The following is an 8,597-nucleotide window of genomic DNA, read 5'->3' as shown; positions in this document are numbered from 1 at the left end:
GATAAATATATGCATATTATCTAATTAATTACACAAAATATTCAAATTATGAAGAAAAATAAAATATTTTTATATCAGAAAATAAAATATTATTTTAGAAACTTAAAAATATTTTTTGTGTATTTTTTGGATTTTTAAAACTATTTTTAATTAATTTAACAAAGAAATTAAAATAAAATAGAAAATAAAAAGATGAATGATCAGGTGTGGTATTTAAATGAGGACCATGGTAAGGATGAGTGTTTTGATGCGTTGGATTGAGAGTTTAATGAGATCAGACGGCCCAGATATTGAGGTCACATGGAAAGATGATGTAAAGCGCACATGGGAACCCAGGATTCAAAAACACTGGCGCGCGCGTTCTATCCAATGAGGTGAGGACACCTCATCGTCTTCAACCTCCAGCCAGCACCTTTAATAACGTTTTTGTAATAAAAGCGCTGTAATAGATACCTTCTAAACCTGCAAAATAGCGAATAGGGTCAAACATGAATATAAATTTGGCGCGACATGCCCATTCGATTCGTCTCAATCTACTGAATTCAACCATGCCCTTAATTTGTCCTATTTTTGGTTCTAACGAAGAACCCTAAATTTGAACTAAGAAACCCTAAAATGGTAGTTTCGTGTACAGGCTCCCAAACTTTAATTAAATGTCCAGAAATGATCAGGACATTAAGCTAAGTTCAAATATATGTCTACATCTTGTTAAACATGACTGAATGATCAGATACGAGTTGGTTTTATTTTGAATAAATCGTGACCTGTAGTGCTTAGTTCAGTGGGTTTCAAGGCTGGGAAATGATTGGAATAGTTTCAGTGATACTTGAGGAAGGTGTTTGAATGTTTAGTTTGTATTGAAACTGACTTGAATTCAAAATTCGAAATTGGAATTTCTTTGAAAAATTTAAGTGATTACAAGTATGGTTACAAGCATAGATTCTCTTCTGAATTCATCGTTTTTTTATTTGTGAAGTACTCTAAGCTATTTATAAGCTATGTTGTGCTTAGAATTGAAGCCAAGAAGCCTTTGGTTGCCTTTGTTGAATTCTTGATTTTTTTATATTAAAACCTTTGAATTGTTGACCAAGTCTTGCTTCTCTTCAATGCTCTTGCCTTGTACCTCAATCTTCTGCAGAAAATTAAAGATTCTTGGATGACTCATGCTTAGAAACTAAGCTATCCATTATCCTTCCATTTTCCATTTTCATTTAATCTTAAAATAGGATAAAATTAAACCAAAAATGGATAAAAATGGTGTGGGCTTTGTCTTGGTCGTGGGAGGCCCATAATATCATGGCAAACATGTTTGAACCATGAAAACTTGGCCCCATTTGGAAAAAATACATTTTTGAGCAATGTTGGTTTTATGCATTTTCCCAAAATTTAGCCAACTTCAACAAGGTGTAAATCCCTCAATTTTTGTCATATGAAGGAGATCTTGCACTTTTTGGAAACCTCGAAGAGTCCTCTAACCAATGTCTTTGGTCTCATGTCAAAATGATTTTTGATGCTCCCTGTGTGTCCTTTTGAAAAAAGTCTCTTTTTGTTGACTTTGAAAATGACCTGTAATGTCTTTGTTCATATTTTTCAAATGGTGAATGTAATGACCATGGGATCAATTGCATTTGAAAGATAATTGAATTTCCTTCAAAATGAGCTTTGGTTTGAACTTTTTGGATGAAGGATGAGAGAGTTATGACCAGTCAAAGTTCAGTTGACTTTTTAGGAGAAAACCCTAATTTTGAATCTTAGGGTTTTGTTGATTTTTGATATTTCCTTGATGAATTATGATCATCCAATGATCAAATGATGAATCCTTTGACAAAATATGGATGTTGACAAAAATTTTCATTTTTGACTGTCTGTTGACTTTTTTGGTCAAACGGGTCGTCTGTTGACTGTTTGAGCTGCTGACGGTGCGTCTGAGTGAATTGAAGTTTGAAAATTTGTATGATGGTACTTTGAGATGTATGGAGGTCCATGAAATCCATTTGAAGTCTCAAAAACTTGTTTCTCCTGAAAAAACAAGAAACCCTAGTCAGGGACTGTTTGTGTAGGAGACAGTTAAGCGTACCTGATTTTTGTGCAGTGCTGAGTCTCTGCTAATCATGTGATATTCAGAAGACTTCTAGGACAAAAATCTTGGAATTTTGAAATGCAAAAGTTTGATTTGATTGATGGTACAAAACACGGAGAACTGTATTGTCAGCAGTTTGACTGTCAACTGACTATTCAGGCATGTAACAGCTAGAGTGAAAAATCAACAGTCAAAGTTAATTTTCTTTTTGTTGTTTTTGTTTTATGTGAAAGATGAAAGTTTATTTACATGACTTGTTAAAAAACACAGACATAATAAATAACTATTATTTACTGTACGCGAGCAAAATTACCGATAATAACCCTGAAAAATCATTTAATGCACAGAAACATAAATATTTGACTGGCAGAAAACACACAAAATATTATCTGAATATTTAAGCAACAATATGACAAATAGTACAACATTTAATACAGACAGTACAAACATTACATACTATAATGAACAGTACGACGAGTAAACAGTACATTTAAGAAAATAAGAGATACGACAAACTTTAAGAATGACGATTAATAACCCATGCTATGACCAACAGAAAATAGATAATCGGGAGTGTAACCATCGCAGGTCCACATTTTTCAGGACTATGCAGACAGAAGAAGGACATGATCACCGTAGCAATGGTGATGACCATAAGAAAACATGTTTCCATCCGCTTCGCCATTTTGCCGGGGGAAGAAGAGAGAATGGATATGAAGTAGAAATTTGAGAAATGATTTAGAATTTGATGTGAGATTTTATGGAAAAAATGAGAGGTATTTATAGAATGAAAAGAAGGATAGAGACGTTGGGGAATGAAGTGATTCCGTACAAAAGGAAAATTTGAGTGGAAGTAAGATTTGAAAGAAAGTGTATGATAGTGTTGGGAAAAAGAGAGATGTGTAGAATAAAGTTAAGATTTGATTTTTGAAAAAGAGATTTGAAAAGAGATTTTGAAAATAATGGAATATAGTACAAAAGTTAGTGGGAAACAAAAATTAGTAATAATTTACTTGTTTACCAGTACAGTCTGAATCCCGGACTCTGCGCCTGCAAAAGATTTAATTCTGTACCAATTGCGTCAGTACTATTTATCTGTAAACAAATATCAAATAAATAGCGTGTGTGAAGCAATAAACAGTACTTGGCGTTTGCGTAAGAATAAATTCAACAGCAAGCCAAAATACTGTATAAGAAAAAATTCTAAAAATCAAGTATTCATAAATCAGGATGTGAAAATCCAAGATTATATGAAACTTTTAATTTTTACATTGAAGTTTTCTTGAAAAAAGATGAGGGCAAATTTTGGGGTATAACAGTTGCCCCTATTCAATCTTCTTAAACCTGAAGAGATTGTCTGAAATCTGAAGGTGGAAGATGATTGAATATTTTAGATGCCCTGAAAATTTGCACTTACCTCCATCGGGAGTGATGTTGGAATTTGTCTTTGAATGTTGTCTGAGAAATGTGGCTGGAAGATTGAAACATTACCCGAGATGGGCTTTCAGATGCCATCTGGCAATTGTGTTGATGGTTTGTTCACCAGAATGAATCCATTGATTATATCTTGATGAAGGATTTGAGAACCTCTGCGTCGACCGTTTCAGAACCGTCCAAGGTTGCCGTTTTAAGTCTAGGAGGATGATCGTTACGGAACTGTCCAAAGTTTTTCCGCTTTAGATTTTGAAAGTTGATCGTTGTGGAACCGTCTGAGGTATCAGCTTTAGATCTTCGTTGGTAGATCGTTCTGGAACCGTCTGAGGTATCAGCTTTAGATCTTCGATGGTAGATCGTTCTGGAACCATCTGAGGTATCAGCTTTAGATCTTTGATGGTAGATCGTTCTGGAACCGTCTGAGGTATCAGCTTTAGATCTTTGATGGTAGATCGTTCTGGAACCGTCTGAGGTATCAGCTTTAGATCTTTGATGGTAGATCGTCACGGTTTATGGCGAAGAAGAATATGTGGTTAGCCACCTAAGTAACTCCAAGTATGTTGAGATGGATGGTGAATTCATCGAAACCCCCTGCCAAGCTTTTGAGGTGGTCCCTCCGGCTGTCTCTACTGCCAAACATATCTTTGCTACTCTTACTACAAGAATAACTCCAACAATGGCTTCTCTCAAAGATGCTAAGGCTGTGATCGAAGAGGGTGGTTGCACAGTGTGGGGACAACTCCTTGATGTGCCTTAGAAGTTTGATAAGCTAGGTCTGGGCTATGCTAATGGAACTCAGAAGAATGATCAAAGTCCTCGTTCTGGAGGATTAATGTCACATTTCATCAGCAAAGGAGTAAATGCTATCCAAGACGACAAAGTGATCTCAAACCTTATTACTAAGCAACATCCAAAAGAAGTTCCACCCGTTCCCAAAGAGGTTTGGGATACTTTGGGAGAACCGAGCGGCACGTACGACTTTCTAGTGAAGTACACTGCTCCTCAGAGTTCTCTGATTGCCATTGAAGACATTGTCCCAATTGGATGGGATGATCAGTTCGAATATGACAAAAGTATCACAGGTTCCGTTGATAAGCGATGCCAAAGTCCACCTAGTCCACCTATTCCAAAGGAAGTCTGGGATACGCTGGGAGATCCAAGTGGCAAGCATGACTTTATGATGAAGTATTCCGCTCCCCTGAGCTCGCAAATCGCTATCGAAGACACTGTCCCAACTGGATAGGATGAACATTTCGAAGACGATAAGATAATCACAAGCCCTGTCACTCCTGAAGAAGTCTGGGATACAAACGGCAAGTATGATTTTCTGGTGAAGTACACTGCTCCCCAGAGTGCGCAAATCTCCATCAAAGACATCATCCCAACTGGATGGGACGATCTTATCGAGTATCTCTCTCAGCCAACAGAGGTACCTCAGCCTGGGCTCTCATCTCCAACAAAGCATCTTTCTCATCCTGAAGGATCAACGGCCCGTCTTGTCACCAAAGAAGTCAATGTTGTGGAAGACGAAGAAGACAACTGCAACTGGGGCAACTGGATATTCCCCACTCACAACAATGGATTGAACAACTGGGAAGCCGAAGATGTTATCTCCTTTGATCAGGAGTAAATGCAATTTCCTATTTTCGTTGTTTATATGTTCAAAAAATAAAAATGGTTCATGTACTATCGAACCATGAACTTTAAAGCCAGGTGCCTTGCCCGGGGCACACTGGTCCTTTTTATAAGGGTTTGTCATATCATGATCATATGTTCATTCAATAAAATCATGGGACGTTTGCATATTCAAATTTTGCGATCCTTTTTTTTTTGTTTCTTTTTTTTACTTTATTCGTTTTCAAATAGCTATGTGTTCTTACACACACCCACATAATAAATGCAGATTCACATTCACTCTGGATCCTATTGATAACGATTCTGCTATTGCCAGTCATGAATTTGAAAATCCGATCTACCAAACTGAGGACGAAAGTGAGGAAGATTGTGAAGTACCTAGGGAACTTGCAAGGCTGTTAGAGCAGGAAGACAAGACTATACAGCCACATGAAGAGCCAATTGAGGTTATCAACCTGGGCAATGACGAAGAAAAGAAAGAAGTCAAGATAGGGGCTGATTTAGAAGACAGTGTCAAGCAAAGACTGATTCACATGTTACAAGACTATGTCGAGATATTCGCTTGGTCCTATGAAGATATGCCTGGTCTCCATACCGATATTGTGGTCCATCGCTTGCCGATCAAAGAAGGTAGCACTCCAGTTAAGCAGAAGCTGTGGAGAAGTAGGCCCGACATGTCCAAGAAGATTAAAGATGAGGTTGAGAAGCAATTCAACGCTGGCTTTCTAAAAGTTGTGAGTTATCCTCCATGGATAGCTAACATCGTGCCTGTACCTAAAAAAGACGGGAAAGTCAGAATGTGTGTAGACTACAGAGATCTAAATCGGGCAAGCCCCAAGGATGATTTCCCTTTACCTCTGATCGGAAAAATAGCAAGTGTACTATTTTTGCCTCTATAGTAATAATAGGGGAAATTCCCCGAATGTCGGTCTCAAGGACTGCGTAGGAAATACAGATTCTTAAAGTATGATTCAATTGAACAAAAACTAATGTTTTGGTTTTGGTGGATTAAATCCTTGCAAAGAAAAAATAATTAGAAAATAAATTGATTTTTGTTATCAAATATATGAGATGCTAGGGTGCGTGGTTGATTTGGCATGTAACACTCAGAATTAAGATTTCTTCAACAAGTTCATAACATTCAGTTACCACATCCTTAGGGTGTTTCCTCCTAAGTCCTTAGTGAGAAAACCTTTGGTCTTCCAACCTAAATCCTAAGTCCTTAGGAACCTAAATTGAAACCAAGCTTTTATATAATCAAGATTATGTGGTAATTATAGGGTATCCCTAGTCCTAGGTGATATCTACTATAATCAAACTATGCACAAACCCTAACAACTACAGTCATGTATTGTTAGCCGTAGATTAATCCTTATTTGACCGATAAAGAGAATATTAAGAACATTGCATAATTTAACTGAAAATCATAAACCAATGTATTGACGAAATCACAAATTCATCGTTATTATAAAACCAAATCAGGACCACCCCCCTAGCATTGGGGGGTTTAGCCTCTCATAATATTCAAGAAAGACAAAGTAAAGAATTTAGACATTACAAAGATAATTGGGAACTTTGATCTTCAATGGTGTCCACCGTTGAATCTCTCCGTCTCCGAAACCCTTGATGAAGCTATCTTCTCTCCTCTGTGGTTTTCTATCGTATGATCTCCAAAAAGTGCCTTCTCCTTGTCTCTCAAATCACATTTAACTTCTCTAGGTTTTCAGATCCCAACCAGAATACCCAAATTGCCCCCAGAACTTTAAAATTGTAAAAACATAAAAACTGTCCGCACAGGCTGACACGACCGTGTCACTTGACATGGGCTGACCGTGTCAGATTCTGCCACTTTTGGGGAGAATTCTTCAGCAGGTTGGACACGGCCGTGTCACTTGACACGGTCTGACCGTGTCCGCCTCTCCCTCTTTTGGCTTTGACTTCAACATCAAAGTTGTAGCCCTTTTCGTTAGCGAAATTTTGCCACCGGAACCGCATCATTCCGAGTTACGAAGCTCCAGTTATGATCAAAATACTACACGCATGTCACGATTTTCAGCTTCTTTTACACCAACACTTGTGCAATTTCCATCTGATCCAAAATTAACCTACAACCACCAAGTAGAGAGATCAAAAGCATCTAAAAAGACATGATAAAGGGCACAAAAACATAATGCAAGCAATTAACTAATATTAAAGGAATCAACGAAAAACTCTTGAAAACAACCACAAAGTGTTACCAAGTATGACGATCTTATGCCGAATTTATGACGAAATTAAGTAGAAATGGTGACCGATCAACCTCACATCGATGTACTGGTTGACAATACTGCACAATGCAAGGTATTTTCCTTTATGGACGGATTCTCCGATTACAATCAGATCAAGATGGCGCCAGAAGACATGGAAAAGACAACCTTCACAACACCCTGGGGAACCTTTTGTTACAAAGTGATGCCCTTTGGTTTAAAGAATGCAGGAGCAACGTATCAGCGTGCAATGGTAGCTCTGTTCCATGATATGATTCATCAAGAAATAGAGGTTTATGTGGATGATATGATTGCAAAGTTCAATACCAAAGAAGAACATCTGGGTCATTTGCACAAGTTGTTTGACAGACTCAAGAAGTACATGTTGCGACTGAATCCGAACAAGTGTACCTTTGGAGTAAGATCCGGTAAACTCTTAGGTTTCATTGTTAGCAGCAAGGATATTGAAGTTGATCCTGCCAAGGTCAAAGCCATTCAAGAAATGCCCATACCTCGTACTGAGAAACAAGTCAGGGGATTCTTGGGACGTCTCAACTACATCGCCAGATTTATTGCCCATATGACTACTAATTGTGTGTCGATCTTCAAATTGTTGAAAAAAGATCAAGTGGAAAGATGGAACGACAAATGCCAATTAGCCTTTGACAAGATCAAAGAATATCTTCAAAAACCACCAATCTTGTTACCACCAGTAGAAGGAAGACCTCTGATAATGTACCTAACAGTATTAGAAGATTCAATGGGGTGTGTACTGGGGCAACATGACGAGTCTGGCCGAAAAGAGCATGCAATCTACTATCTTAGCAAAAAGTTTACCGATTGTGAAACAAGATACTCACTGCTCGAGAAAACTTGCTGCGCCTTGGCATGGGCGGCTCGCCGACTAAGACAGTATATGCTAAACCATACCACTTTGCTGATCTCCAAAATGGATCCTATCAAATATGTGTTCGAAAAACCTGCTCTCTTTGGAAGAATAGCAAGATGGAAAATGATCCTAACAAAGTATGACATCCAGTACACTTCGCAAAAGGCGATCAAAGGAAGTGTGGTAGCTGATCATCTGGCTCATCAAGCAGTGGATGATTATCAGGCGTTGAACTTTGACTTCCCAGATGAAGATATTATGCTAGTTACTGACTACAAACAACTCGGACCGGAGGAAGGACCCGAGCCAGGGT

This window comes from Vicia villosa, linkage group LG1, assembly GCF_029867415.1.
Source record: "Vicia villosa cultivar HV-30 ecotype Madison, WI linkage group LG1, Vvil1.0, whole genome shotgun sequence".
Lineage (NCBI taxonomy): Eukaryota > Viridiplantae > Streptophyta > Magnoliopsida > Fabales > Fabaceae > Vicia > Vicia villosa.
The sequence above is the reverse complement of the archived record's forward strand: the minus strand, read 5'-3'. Positions refer to the sequence as shown.